Source organism: Hylobates moloch, unplaced genomic scaffold (assembly GCF_009828535.3).
Source record: "Hylobates moloch isolate HMO894 unplaced genomic scaffold, HMol_V3 SCAFFOLD_7, whole genome shotgun sequence".
NCBI classification, from domain to species: domain Eukaryota; kingdom Metazoa; phylum Chordata; class Mammalia; order Primates; family Hylobatidae; genus Hylobates; species Hylobates moloch.
The window spans coordinates 70,424,054-70,437,980 of record NW_026652282.1 but is presented as its reverse complement, the minus strand read 5'-3'; positions in this window follow the sequence as shown (position 1 = coordinate 70,437,980).

Below are 13,927 nucleotides of genomic sequence, written 5' to 3'. Positions count from 1 at the left end.
CTGAATAGTTAAGGCAATCTTAAGCAAAAAGAACAAAGCTAGAGCCATTGTTACCCAACTTCAAACTATACTACAGGGCTACAGAAACCAAAACATCATGCCATTTTTACAAAAACAGGCACATAGACCAATGGAACAGAATACAGAGCCCCAAAACAAGGCTGCATACCTATAACCACGTGATCTTCGACAAAGCTGACAAAAGCAATGGGGAAAGGACTCATTCAATAAATGGTGGTGGGATAACTGTCTAGCCATATGCAGAAGATTGAAGCTGAACTCCTCCCTTACAGCATATAAAATATCAACTCAAGATAGATTAAACACTTAAATGTAACACCAAAAACTATAAAAGCTCTGGAAAACAATCTAGACAATACCATTCTGGACATAGAAACAGGCAAATATTATATGACAAAGACACCAAAACCAATAATAACAAAAGCAGTAATTGACAAGTAGAATCTAATTAAACTTAGGAGTTTCTGTGCAGCAAAAGAAACCTACAGAATGAGAGAAAATTTTTTCAAATTATGCATTTGACAAAGGTTTAATATCTAGAACCTATAAAGAACTTCAACAAATTTACAAGAGAAAAACAACCCCATTAAAAAGTGCGGCATGAACAGAGTTTTTAAAAGAAGGCATAAATGTGGCCAACAAGCATATAAAAAAAAAAGCTCAACATCACTGATGTTAAAGAAATGCAAATCAAAACCACGATGAGACACCATCTCACACCAGTCAGAATGGCTATTATTTAAAAGTCAAAAAATAACAGATACTGGCAAGTTTTCAGAGAAAAGGGAACACGTGTACACAGTTGGTGGGAGTGTAAATCAGTTTAATCATTGCGGAAAGCAGTATGGTGATTCCTCAAAGAGCTAAAAGCAGAACTACCATTCCACCCAGCAATCCCAGTATTGTGTACATACTCAGAGGAATATAAGTTATTCCACCATAAAGACACATGCATTACAGCACTATTCGCAATAGCAAAGACAATGAATCAACCTAAATGCCCGTCATTGACAGATTGGATAAAGAAAATGTAGTACATTTACCCATGAAATACTAGGCAGCCGTAAAAAAATAGTGAGATCATGTCTTTTTCAGGAACATGGATGCAGCTGGAGGCTATTATCCTCCTCAAACAAACACAGGGACAGAAAATCAAATACCACATGTTTTTACTTATAAGCGGGAGCTAAATGATAAGAACTTATAAACATAATGAAGGAAACAACAGACCTGGCATCTACTTGAGGATGGAGGTTGGAAGGAGGGAGAGAAAAAGAAAAGAAAAGATTACTACTGGGTGCAGGGCTTAATTCCCGGGTGATGAAATAATCTGTACAATAAACCCCCATGACATGAGTTTACCTATGTATCAAATCTTCACATGTACCCTCAAACCCAAAAAGTTAAAAGAAAGAATAAAAGAGAGGATTCAAATAAACATAATCAGAAATGATAAAGGCAACATTACGACTGATACCACAGAAACACAACAGATTACTAAGAACATCTCTATGTGCACAGCCAGAAAACCTAGAGAAAATGGATAAATTCCTGGAAACATACAACCTCCCAAGATTGAACCAGAACAAAATAAAAATACTGAACAGAGCAATAACGAGTAATGAAATTGAATCGGCAATGAAAAAATACCAACAAATAAAAGCCCAGGCCAGATAGATTCACAAAATCTGCATTTGTATCTCCTAAATATATTTTAAAACAACACAGAGCAAAACTAAGCAGCTGCTATTAAACTACTGCCACTTCAGGCAATATGGTTTTCACATGCAGAGATGAATGCTCATGGTTGCTAAATGCTCTGACTTTGTAAGAGTAGCTAGGCATTCAAATTTTAATATGAACTCTCTTGAGTTTTAACTGTTGGCAAGTAATTCAGTTTTAAAAATTATGAAACACTGTATGGGCCAACAAAACACGCCAATGAACTGGAGAAAGATTATGGGACTCTCCTTTGCCACTTCTATTAAAAAAATGCTTACATATCTCAGAATACAAATAGCTTCAATTTACAGAGTTCACAAAATTATAAATCTTAAATCAATTGCTTAGGCAACATAAGAAATCAGTATCCCAGTTCACCTAAAACCATACCTTTTGTTTTTCATCTTATGTTTAACTTGCTTCTTATCTGAGTGTACCTTGTCTTTATGCAGTTGTTTCTTCAAGCAGCTGGGTTGGGTTTTATTAGATATACTTTAAGAAAGAAATTTTATGTTACACTTCTCTTTGTTAGACCTCTTGCAAACAAGTGGTCTTATAATGTAACAATGTTTAATCCTAAAATGTTATGGAAATACCAATGTAGCAATATGCTTATGGATGTGGGCAACCACTAGAATTATATTTGTGTATTAAAAGCTTTCATATTAAGAAAAATCTGAAATTTCTATTTTTCCATTAATTTTTTGAACAAATATGAATTTTTCAGATAATGTAAATAAGGTATTTTTCTGTATTTTTATTATTTACTTCAATTTTTCTTTTAGATACAGGAAGTATTATGCACAGATTTGTTACATGGGAATATTGCATGTTGCTGAGGTTTGGAGCACAGATCCCACCATCTAGGTAGTGAGCATAGTACCTCATAGGTAGGTTTTTAGCACTCCCCCCCCCCACCCTCTAGTAGTCCACGGTATCTAATATTCCCATGTTTATGTCCATGTGTACTCAGGGTTTAGCTCTCACTCATAAGTGAAAACATGCAGTATTTGGTTTTCTGTTTGTGTGTTAATTTGCTTAGAGTTATAGCCTCAAGCTCCATCCATGTTGCTGCAGAGGATATAATCCCATTCTTTTTTATTGTCATGTAGTATTCCATGGTATACATGTGCCACATTTTCTTTAACCAGTCTGCTGTTGATGGACATTTAGGTTGATTCCATGTATTTGTTATTGCGAATAGCGCTGTGATGAAAATACACATGCATGTGTATTTTTGGTAGAATGATTCATTTTCTTTGGGGTATATACCCAGTAATGGGATGGCTAGGTTGAATGGTACTTCTGTTTTTTTGTTTTTTGTTTGTTTGTTTTTGTTTTGTTTTGTTTTGTTTTGACAGTCTCACTCCCATTACCCAGGCTGGAATGCAGTGTTGTGCTTATGGCTCATTGAAGCTTTGACTTCCCAAGCTCAAGTGATTCTCCCACCTTGGCCTTTCAAGTAGCTGTGATTACAGGTATGCACCACCATTCCTAGCTAATTTTTTGTTTTTTGTATTTTTGGTAGAGACAGGGCTTTGTCTTGGTGTCCAGGCTGGTCTTGAACTCCTGGATTCAAGCGATCCACCTGCTTTCAGCCTCCCAACGTGCTAGGATTACAGATGTGAGCCACCACACTTGGCCTGTTTTAAGTTCTTTGAGAAATCAGACACATAGAAATCTCCAGACTGCTTTCCACAGTCGCTTGACTAATTTACATTCCCACCAACAGTGTGTAAGTGCAGCCTCACAAATATCTCTTGTTTTTCGACATTTTAGTGATGCACATTCTGACTGATATGAAACAGTAACTCATTATGGCTCTGATTTGCATTTCTCTAGTAATTACTAATGTGGAGCATTTTTTATATGTTTGTTGACTGGTTGCATGTCTTCTTTTGAGATGTATATGTTCATAATAGGGTTATTTGTTTTTTTTTTTTGTTGATTTGTTTAAGTTCCCCATAGATCCTGCATATTAGGCCTTTGTCAGATGCATAGTTTGCAAATATCTTCTCCCACTCTGTAGATTGTCTGTTTGCTCTGTTGATAGTTTCCTTTGCTGTGCAGAAGCTCTTTAGTTTAATTAGGTCCCATTTGTCTATTTTTGGTTTTGTTGTAATTGCTTTTGGGGGCTTAGACAAAAATCTTTACCAAGACCAATGTCCAGAAGATAATTTCCTAGGTTATCTTCCAGGATTTTTATAGTTTGAGGTCTTATATTTAAATCTTTAATCGATCTTGAGTTAATTTTAATATATGATAAAATGTAGGGGTCCACCTTCAATCTGCATATGGTTGGCCAGTTATCCCAGCACCATTTATTGAATAGAGTCCTTTCCCCATTCCTTGTTTTTGTTGCACATGTCAAAGATCAAATGGTGATAGATGTGTGGCTTTATTTCTGAGTTTATTTCTGGGTTTTCTATTCTGTTCCATTGGTCTATGTGTCTGTTTTTGTATCAGTACTAAACTGTTTTGGTTAATGTGGCTCTGTAGTATAGTTTGAACTCAGGTAGTGTGATGTCTCCAGCTTTGTTCTTTTCGCTTAGGATTGCTTTGGATATTTGGGCTGGTTTTTTTTTTTTTTTTTTTTTGGTTTTATATGAATTTTGGAACAGTTTTTTTTTCTAGTTTTGAGAATTACTTTGGTAGTTTGATAGGAGTAGCATTGAATCTGTAGATTTCTTTGGGCAGTATGACCGTTTTTATGATATTAATTCTTCCAATTTATGAGCATGGAATGTTTTTCCATTTATTTGTGTCATCTCTGATTTACTTTCAGCGGTGTTTTTTAGTTCTCCTTGAAGAGTTCTTTCACCTCCTTAGCTGTATTCATGAGTGTTTCATTTTTTTGTGGCTCTTGGAAGTGGGATTTTGTTCTTGATTTCACTCTCAGCATGGACATTGTTGCTGTTCAGAAATGCTACTAATATTTGTACATTGATTTTGTATCCTGAAACTTTACTAACATCATTTATCAATTCTAGGAGCCTTTTGACAAAGTCTTTAGGGTTTTCTAGGTACAGAATCATATAATCAGTGTGTATTCTTGTTTTCCTATGTGGATGCCTTTTATTTCTTTCTCTTCCCTGATTGCTCTGGCTTGAATTTCCAGTAACATGTTGAATAGGAGTGGTGAGAGTGGGCATCCTTGCTTGGATCCAGTTCTCTGGGGGAAGGCTTCCATCTTTTGCTCATTCAGTATGCTATTGGCTGTGAGTTTGTTATATATTGCTCTTATTATTTTAAGGTATGTTCTTCTATGCCTAGTCTGTTGAAGATTTTTATCATGAAGGAATGTTGGATTTTATCAAAAGCTTGTTCTGCATTTATTGAGATAATCCTATAGATTTTGCTTTTGGTTCTGAATGTTTATGTGATGAATCACATTTATTGATTTGCATATGTTGAACCAGCCTTGCATCCTTTGAATAAAACCTATCTGATTGTGGTATTAACTTTTGGATGTTCTACTGGATTCAATTTTCTAGTATTTTGTTGAGGCTTCTTGCATCTATATTCATGAAGGATATTGGCTTCTGATTTTCTTTTTAATTGCATCTCTGCTGGATTTGGTATTGGATTGGCTTCATGGAATAAGAGAGAAGCCCTTCTTCCTCAACTTGTTGGAATAGTTTCAGTAGGATTGGTATTAATTTTTTGTTTGTATGTCTGGTATAATTCAGCTGGGAATCCATCTGGTCCAGGGATTTTTTGGTTGGTAAGCTCTTTATCACTAACTCAACTTCAAAAGTTGAAATATCTGTTCAAAATTTCAATTTCTTTCTGATTCAATCTTGGTAGGTTGTGTGTTTCTGGGAATTTATTCATTTCCTCTACATTTTCTAATTTGTGTGCATAGAATTCCTTCTAGTAGTCTCTGAGGATCTTTTGTATTTCTGTGGGATCGGTTGTAATTTCTGATTCTGTTTATTTGGATTTTCTCTTTCTTTTTCTTTGTTAAGCTAGCTAGGGGTCTTATCAGTTATTTCAAAAACCAGCTCTTTGTTTTATTGATCTTTAGGATAAATGTTTACATCTCCATTTTATTAAGTTCTCTAATTTTCATTATTTATTTTATTTTGCTAGCTTTGGGTTTGGTTTGTTCTTCTTTTCCTAGTTCCCTTAGGTGAAAAGTTAGATTGTAAATTTGAGACCTTTCTGACTTCTTGAGGAAGGTGTTTAGGGGTATAAACTTTCCTCCTAACACTGCTTTGGCTGCCTTCCAGATATTTTGGTAAGTTGTGCCCCTATTTTCATTAATTTAATATAACTTTTTTCTGCATTAATTTCAATGTTCACCAAGGAGTTATTCAGAAGTAAGTTGTTTAATTTCCGTGTTTTTGAGTAGTGTTGAGAGATGTTCTAGGTATTGGTTTCTATTTTTATTGCACTGTGGTTCAAGAGTGTTCTTGGTATGATTTTAGTTTTTTTAAGTTACTGAGACTTGTTTTATGGCCAAGCATGTGGTTGATCTTGGAGGATGTTCTGTGTGCAGATGAGAAGAATGTATAGTCTGTGCTTTGGGGGTGAAGTGTTCTATAGATGTCTATTAGGTCCAATTAGTCAAGTGTTGAAGTTAAGTCCATCATTTCTTTATTAGTTTTTTTTGCTTTGATGATCTAACACTGTCAGTAGCATGTTGAAGTCTCCCATTATTATTGTGTGGTTGTCTAAGTCTTTTTGTAGGCCAAGAAGTTGTTTTATGAATCTAGGTGCTCCAATGTGTGTACACAAATCTTTAGAATAGTTATGGCTTCTTGTTGGATTGTACCCTTTATCATTATGTAATGCCCTTCATTGTCCTTCTCATTTTTTATTGGCTTAAAGTCTCTTTTATCTGACATAAGAATAGTGACTCCTGCTCTTTTTTTGTTTTTCATTTGCATGGTAGATCTTACTTCACCCTTTTACTTTGAGTGTGTGGGTGTTGTTACATGTGAGCTGGGTCCCTTGAAGACAACAGATGGTTCAATTTTATCTTTTTGTCCAGTTGGAGACCCTGTGTCTTTTACATGGGGTAGTTATCCCATTTACAGTCAAGGTTAGTATTGATATTTGAGATTTTTATCCTGGCATCATGTTGTTAGCTGGTTGTTATGTAGACTTAACTGCACTGTTGTTTTATAGTGTCAGTAGGCTATATGCTTACGTGTACTTTTGTGGTAGCAGGTGTCATTCTTTTGCATCCGTATTCAGCATTCCCTTAAGGACCTCTTGTGAGACTGGTCTAGTTGAAATGTATTCCCTCAGCATTTGTTGGTCAGAGAATAATTTTATTTTTCCTTCACATATGAAGCTTAGTTTGACAGGATATAAAATGCTTGGTTGAAATATCTTTTTTATGGACACTGAAAATAGGCCGCTAAACTTTTCTGGCTTCTAAGGTTTCTGCTGACAAGTCTGCTGCTAGCCTGATGGGGTTCCCTCTCTAGGTGACCTTACCCTTCTCTCTAGCTGACTTTAAGATTTTTTTCTTTTGTGTTGACCTTGGCGAATCTGATTACTATGTGCCTTGTGAATGATTGTCTTGTATAGTATCTGGCTGGGGTTCTCTATATTCCTTGTATTTGCATATTTACCTCTCTAATGACATTAGGGAAATTTTCATGGCTATATCCTCAAATATATTTTCCAAGTTGCTTATTCTCTCTTCCTTTCTCGCAGGGATGCTAATTAGTTGTAGATCAGCTCTCTTTATGGAATTCATATTTCTTGAAGGTTTTGTTCATTTTTTCTTAATTCTTTTTTCTTTAGTTTTGTCTGTGCTGTTTCAAAGACGCAGTCTTTTAGTTCTAAGATTCTTTTCTCAGCTTGGTCTATTCTGCTAACCCTTCTGATTGTATTATAAAATTCTTATAGTAAATTTTTCAGCTCAGTAAGTAGTCTTTCTTAAAATGAGCATTTAATCTTTTAGCTCTCGAATAATTTTACTAGATTGCTTGGCTTCCTGGGATTGAGTCTCAAGTTTTTCCTAGATCTCGATGAGCTTCCTTGCCATCCAGATTGTGAATTCCATTTCTGTTATTTCAGACAATTCACACTGGTTAAGAATCTTTGCTGGGGAAGCTGTGGGCTCATGTGGAGGTATGGTGACACTGACTTTTTGAATAGCCAGAGTTCTTGCACTGATTCTTTTTCATTTTAGAGGGCTGTTTTTTTTTTTTTTTTTTTTTTTTTTTTTTTTGAGGGAGTCTCGCTTTGTCTTCCAGGCTGGAGTGCAGTGGCATGATCTCAGCTCACTGCAAGATCCGCCTCCCGGTTCACTCTCCTGCTTCAGCCTCCCGAGTAGCTGGGAATACAGGCGCCCACCACCACCACACCCGGCTAATTATTATTATTTTTTTTTTTTGTATTTTTAGTAGAGACGGGGTTTCACCGTGTTAGCCAGGATGGTCTCGATCTACTGACCAGATCGGCCCACCTCGGCCTCCCAAAGTGCTGGGATGGGATTACAGGCGTGAGCCACCGCGCTCGGCCTGAGGGCTGGTATTCTTTTAATTTTGGTGTAAATTGAGTACATTCATTGGCTTTGTTTCTAGAAGTTTTCAGAAGATTAAGGTCTGTACAGAGTCTTTGTTGTTCAATGCTTGCTCTTGGTTTTGCAGGGGGCAGAATTAGTAATTATTTGTGTTGTAGTTTGGGCTGCAATCCAGTAGATGGCATTTGAGGGCAATAAGCCGTAGACAAATTCCTACAAGTGGTTTCTTTGTGTTTGCAGCTGTGTTCCCTTCCCCAGGCACTGGTCAGAAATGGAAACCTGCCCTAATGTTTAGGCACCCCACGCGGGGTTCCCAGCTTCCTCTCTCTCCAGCCTCAGCAACGGTGTCTTTTCTCCATCCACATTCAGCACTTTCTCTCCAAAGATCTGTTCAAATTAGACTGGTGTAGTTAAAATTGTGGTCTCTGTCCATGGGAGTGGCACTTCTGGCTGCATCTAATTGACCATCCTGTCATTGTGACACCGTGTCTACACGAGATACCAGCTTCCTGACTTGTATCGCATTTTGATTTCTTACTGACCAGCAAAAGGCCAGGTTCTTCTCACAGTCTGCTTGGGGTAGCCACAGTCACACTCGCCCTCCAGGAGCTCAGGACACTGCCTTTTTATTCATTAATTATTTTATATATTCTACTTTAGATTCAAGGGGTACATGTGCAAGCTTGCTACCTGGGCATGCTGCATGATGCTGATGTTTGGGGTATGATTGATTCTATCACCCAAGTAGTGAGTACAGTACCCAGTAGTTTTTCAACCTTTGTCCCTCTCCCTACCTCCCTCTTCAGTAGTCCCCAGTGTCTACTTATTGCCATTTTTATGTCCAAAAATACCCATTGTTTAGCTCCCACTTGCAAGTGAGAACATGTCATATTTGGTTTTATGTTCCTGCATTAATTTGCTTAGAATAATGTCCTCCAGTTGCATCCATGTTTGGCAAAGGACATGATGATTTGGTCTTTTTTATGGCTGTGTAGTATTCCCTAATATATATACCACATTTCCTTTATCCAATCCATGATTGATGTGCACCTGGGATGGTTCCATGTCTTTTCTACTGTGAATAGTTCTGTGATGGACATATGTGTGCATGTGTCTTTTTGGTAGACTTATTTTCTTTTGGTTATATGCCCAGTAATGGGATTGCTGGGTTGAATGGTAGTTCTGCTTTAAGTTCTTTGAGAAATCACCAGACTGCTTTCCACTGTGCTGAACTAATTTACATTAGAACCAACAGTGCATAAACATTCTCTTTTCTCCAAAGCCACACCAGCCTCTGTCATTATTTGACTTTTTAAAATACCCATTCTGACTGTTGTGAGATGGTATTTCATTTTGGTTTTGATTTGCACTTCTCTGATGATTAGTGATGATGAACGTTTTTTCATGTGTCCATTGGCCACTTATATATCTTCTTTTGAGAAATGTCTGTTCATGTCTTTTGTCTCTTTTTAAAAGGGTAATTTGTTTTTGGCTTGCTGAACTGTTTAAATTCCTTATAGATTCCAGATATTAGACCTTTGTTGAATGCATACTTTATGACTGTAAATAATGTTTTTATTATGTATTCAATGTGTAATTCTTAGAAATATTGCTTTGAATATGCTTTATATTTTGATAAGTATTTATTTGCATTTCTTGAAAAATACATGTTTCTCCTTTTCCTAATAGAAAATGACCCAGAATGCCAGAAGTCAGAATAGAATCTAGATGAGGAACCTGGAACACAACACTTTTAACATAAATTATTTAACATCAACAATTTTAACACTTTTAACAATTTATGACCATGTTTGATACATCACTACCTGAATGGGATACCCCTTTTTGTATAATTTATTATGTTGCTCTGATATTGTTTGTCCTAATGGGGTAGGAACCTGTTTGTGTGACTGATTTCTTCATGGGAGCATTATTTGACTTTTTCATTGAATTACAAATTCCTACATGTAAAGGCGTGTTTTTCATTTTAAAATACATTTTATTTTACTTTTTTCTTATAAAATTAAAGTCTCCTAGTTGAAGAGTTAATTATTGTTTTTTAACTTTTAAGTTCAGGGGTACATGTGCAGGATGTGCAGGTTTATTACATAGATAAATGTATGCCATCGTGGTTTACTGCACAGATCATCCCATCACCCAGATATTAAGCCCAGTATCCATTAGCTATTCTTCCTGATGCTCTCGCTCCCCACACACCCCCTGCAGGTGCCAGTGTGTGTTGTTTCCCCCCACATGAGTCCATGTGTTCTCATCGATCAGCTTCCATTATAAGTGACAACATGTGGTGTTTGGTTGTCTGTTCCTGCATTAGTCTGCTGAGACTCATGCCTTCCGACTCCATTCATGTCCCTGCAAAGGACATGATCTCATTCCTTTTTATGACTGCATAGTGTGCTGTGGTGTATATGTACCACGTTGTCTTTATCCAGTCCATAATTGATGGGCATTTAGATTGATTCCATGACTTTGCTATTGCAAATAATGCTGCAATGAACATACACGTGCATGTATCTTTATAATAGAATGAGTTATATTCCTATGGGTATCTATCCAGTAATGGGATTGCCGAGTCAAATGGTATTTCTGCCTCTAGGTCTTTGAGGAATTGCCACATTGTCTTCTACAATGGTTGAACTAATTTACATTCCCACCAACTGTGTAAAAGTGTTCATTTTTCTCCACAACCTTGCCAGCATCTTTTTTTTTTTTTGACTTTTTATTAATAGTCATTCTGATTGATGTGAGGTGGTGTATGAGCCCATTTTCATGCTGCTATGAAGAAATACTTGAGACTGGGTATTTTATACAGAAAAGAGGTTTCATTGACTCACAAATTCTGCACGGCTGGAAAGGCCTCAGGAAACTTACAAATATGGCAGAAGGCACCACTTCCCAGGGGAGAAGGAGAGAGAATGAGTGCTGAGTGATGGGGGAAGCCCCTTATAAAACAATCAGATCTCATGAGAATTCACTTGCTATCATGAAAACAGCATGGGTGAAACCACCCCCATGATTCAGTTAGCTCCACCTAGTCCAGCCCTTGACACGTGGGGATTATTACAATTCAAGGTGAGATTTTGGTGGGGACATAGAGCCAAACCGTTTCAGATGTTATCTCATTGTGGTTTGATTTGCATTTCTCTAATGATCAGTGATGTTGAACTTTCTTTATATGTTTGTTGGCTGCATGTATGCCTTCTTTTGAGAAGTGTCTGTTCATGTCCTTTGCCCAATTTTTAATGGGGTTGTTTGTTTTTTTCTTGTAAATTTGATTAAATTCCTTAAAAAATAAAATAAAATACATTTTAAATTGGCATTTTTAAAAATAAGTAATGATGCTTATTTGCATCTAAATATAGATCTAGGGAGAAGCTTGTAATAAAGCAAATGTAGAGAAGCAATGAGGTGACCATAACTCAAAATACCCTCGAGAATTTTGTAACTTAACATAAAGCTTACATTACCTGACAGATCACTGAAATGATATTAATTTTTATTAGAACCATTTTTACGTATTCTTACTTGTATTACTATTGATCTTGTCTTAATGAGCCAGACTTTGTTTTTCTGTCATTTGTAAGTAGGGCTAATGTTCTCTGAAAGCATGCAAGAGCATTTTTAGCTCAGACTTTCCACTTTTAAGATGGTCGTTTCAGAAAGCTCATTTTAGTGCATGTGTCATAATTTTAATTCTAGAGTTTGCCATTGATCTTCAACACACAATATCTGAAAATTAGTCATGTCTATTAAGTTGGTAAAATTTTTTTCAAGATCTATTATATAATAATTCAGTATTTCTCTGAGCTCTCTTCACCAACACTTTTAGAAGTTCAAGGCTACTAACCTAGCAAGGTATGAGCACCAATTTCTCACTTACTTCCTTTCATGATTTCTCATTGTATAATATTGATTCTACAAGCTGAACTGTTTTACTTTTCTTTCAGCATTTCCTTTTCAATATAGGTTATTTTTCATTGACCACTTCATCTTCTTAGAAGTTATATATCTTAAATATTTAGGAAAAGATGTCCTACTTCATGAAGTTTCCTACTGCTAGACAATTCTCTCTTCTTGACATTTTTAATGAGGTTTTTAAACAAAGGACAATTTTTATTCCTAGTCCTGCTTTGGGATTATATGACATACAAACAGCAGATACACATCTGCCTTAATGAAGCAAAGATGTGACTGTGGAAATTTACATCTTTCTTTGTTTGCTCCAAATAAATAAGCCAATATAAAGGTTGCTCTCCCATTCCTAACCAACCAACAGCTGCTCCAGCAGTAGTTGGCACGAATTGACATCCTTGCTGACATTTTTAGAGGCATAGCCAAAGGGTAAATGAACCTACAATTTAGCCTAGACTGTTTCCATGACAGGTGTGCCTACAAAAGAAGTTCAGGATCATTTTAAAGGATTTGTGTAGAAAATACAACACAGCTGCTGAGACCTGTTAGTTCTGTGTAAAGCCTCTCCTATTTCCAAGACAGTTAATTTGATCATTTTTTGAGCATCACAATCTACATGGCATGAACAATAGGTTCTTTCTGAGAGAGTTTAAAATAAAATATAATATAATTTTTAAAGGCTGGTGTTGCTACTACAAAATAGAAAAGCTCTTTCTTTCCAGTGAGGTGAATTACCATGCTGTACCTGTACTACGCATATGAATAGAGCAATTTATGTATAAAGATAGCTTTAAAACATGAGGCTGTCTTGTGAAAGGAATATCATTTTTAAAGTATAAGCATGAAGGATTTTTCAAAGATGAGTCTTTTTCTCAGAGTAATGTTGCATACAAACTGAAGATTGCCTATTCTATTGGATTGTATAATGAAAAATCAATCAGTTTAATGGTTGACAAACTTTGACATTCAAATAAAAATGTTGCTGCTATTTTCATAAAGACCTGTAGGCAAAACGAGATTCCATGACTTTAATTTATGCAACAGCAAATGTCTGCCAAAACATTGTACAAATGACTGTATAATGAGGCAATAATAACTGAAGGAATCAAGGGAAAGGGAACAGACACCAAACTTTTCCACTTTTTGCAGATTACAGAACTGCTTTGACAAAACAAAATGAGGTAAGCTAAAAATGTCCCTCTTCTCTGTCATTACACCAGTGGATTTTGTTTGTGGAGAAATTCTTTTAAATTCTTTGCTATGGCTTTGGCTATACTGCCCCTACTTTTTCCTCTTTCACAAAATAGATCATTTAAAACTTCCTTTCTTACATTTAAAATTTATTCTTTCTCTCCTGTGTCTTAGATGAACTTACATGTGATCTTTTTAAACCAAGCAGCAACAAAAGAAAACACTAGAGGTCCTGATTAATAAAATTGCCAATATTATTAGTCTCAGACATTACCAGTTGCTTTGATGCTGACAGTATGAGAAACCTTAGTATATGCTCTTTGTGTAGTCTGAATGAGACTGTTTCTATTTTATCCAGATGTCACACAGGGCTTAAGAATATTTGCAAAGGAGAGACTATAGAGATGTCAATGAATTTAAGCTGAGTGAGTAGGGATGAACAGAAATAGGGAGGGCTGTTGAGTGAAAAAATGGTTAGGTACTTAGTGTAGAGGCTCAATGAGTTTGAAGAACTAATGGTGTGGGGGTAATTAAGTAATTGAACAAAAAAGTGAGGAATTTGGGGTTAGAGTAGAATGC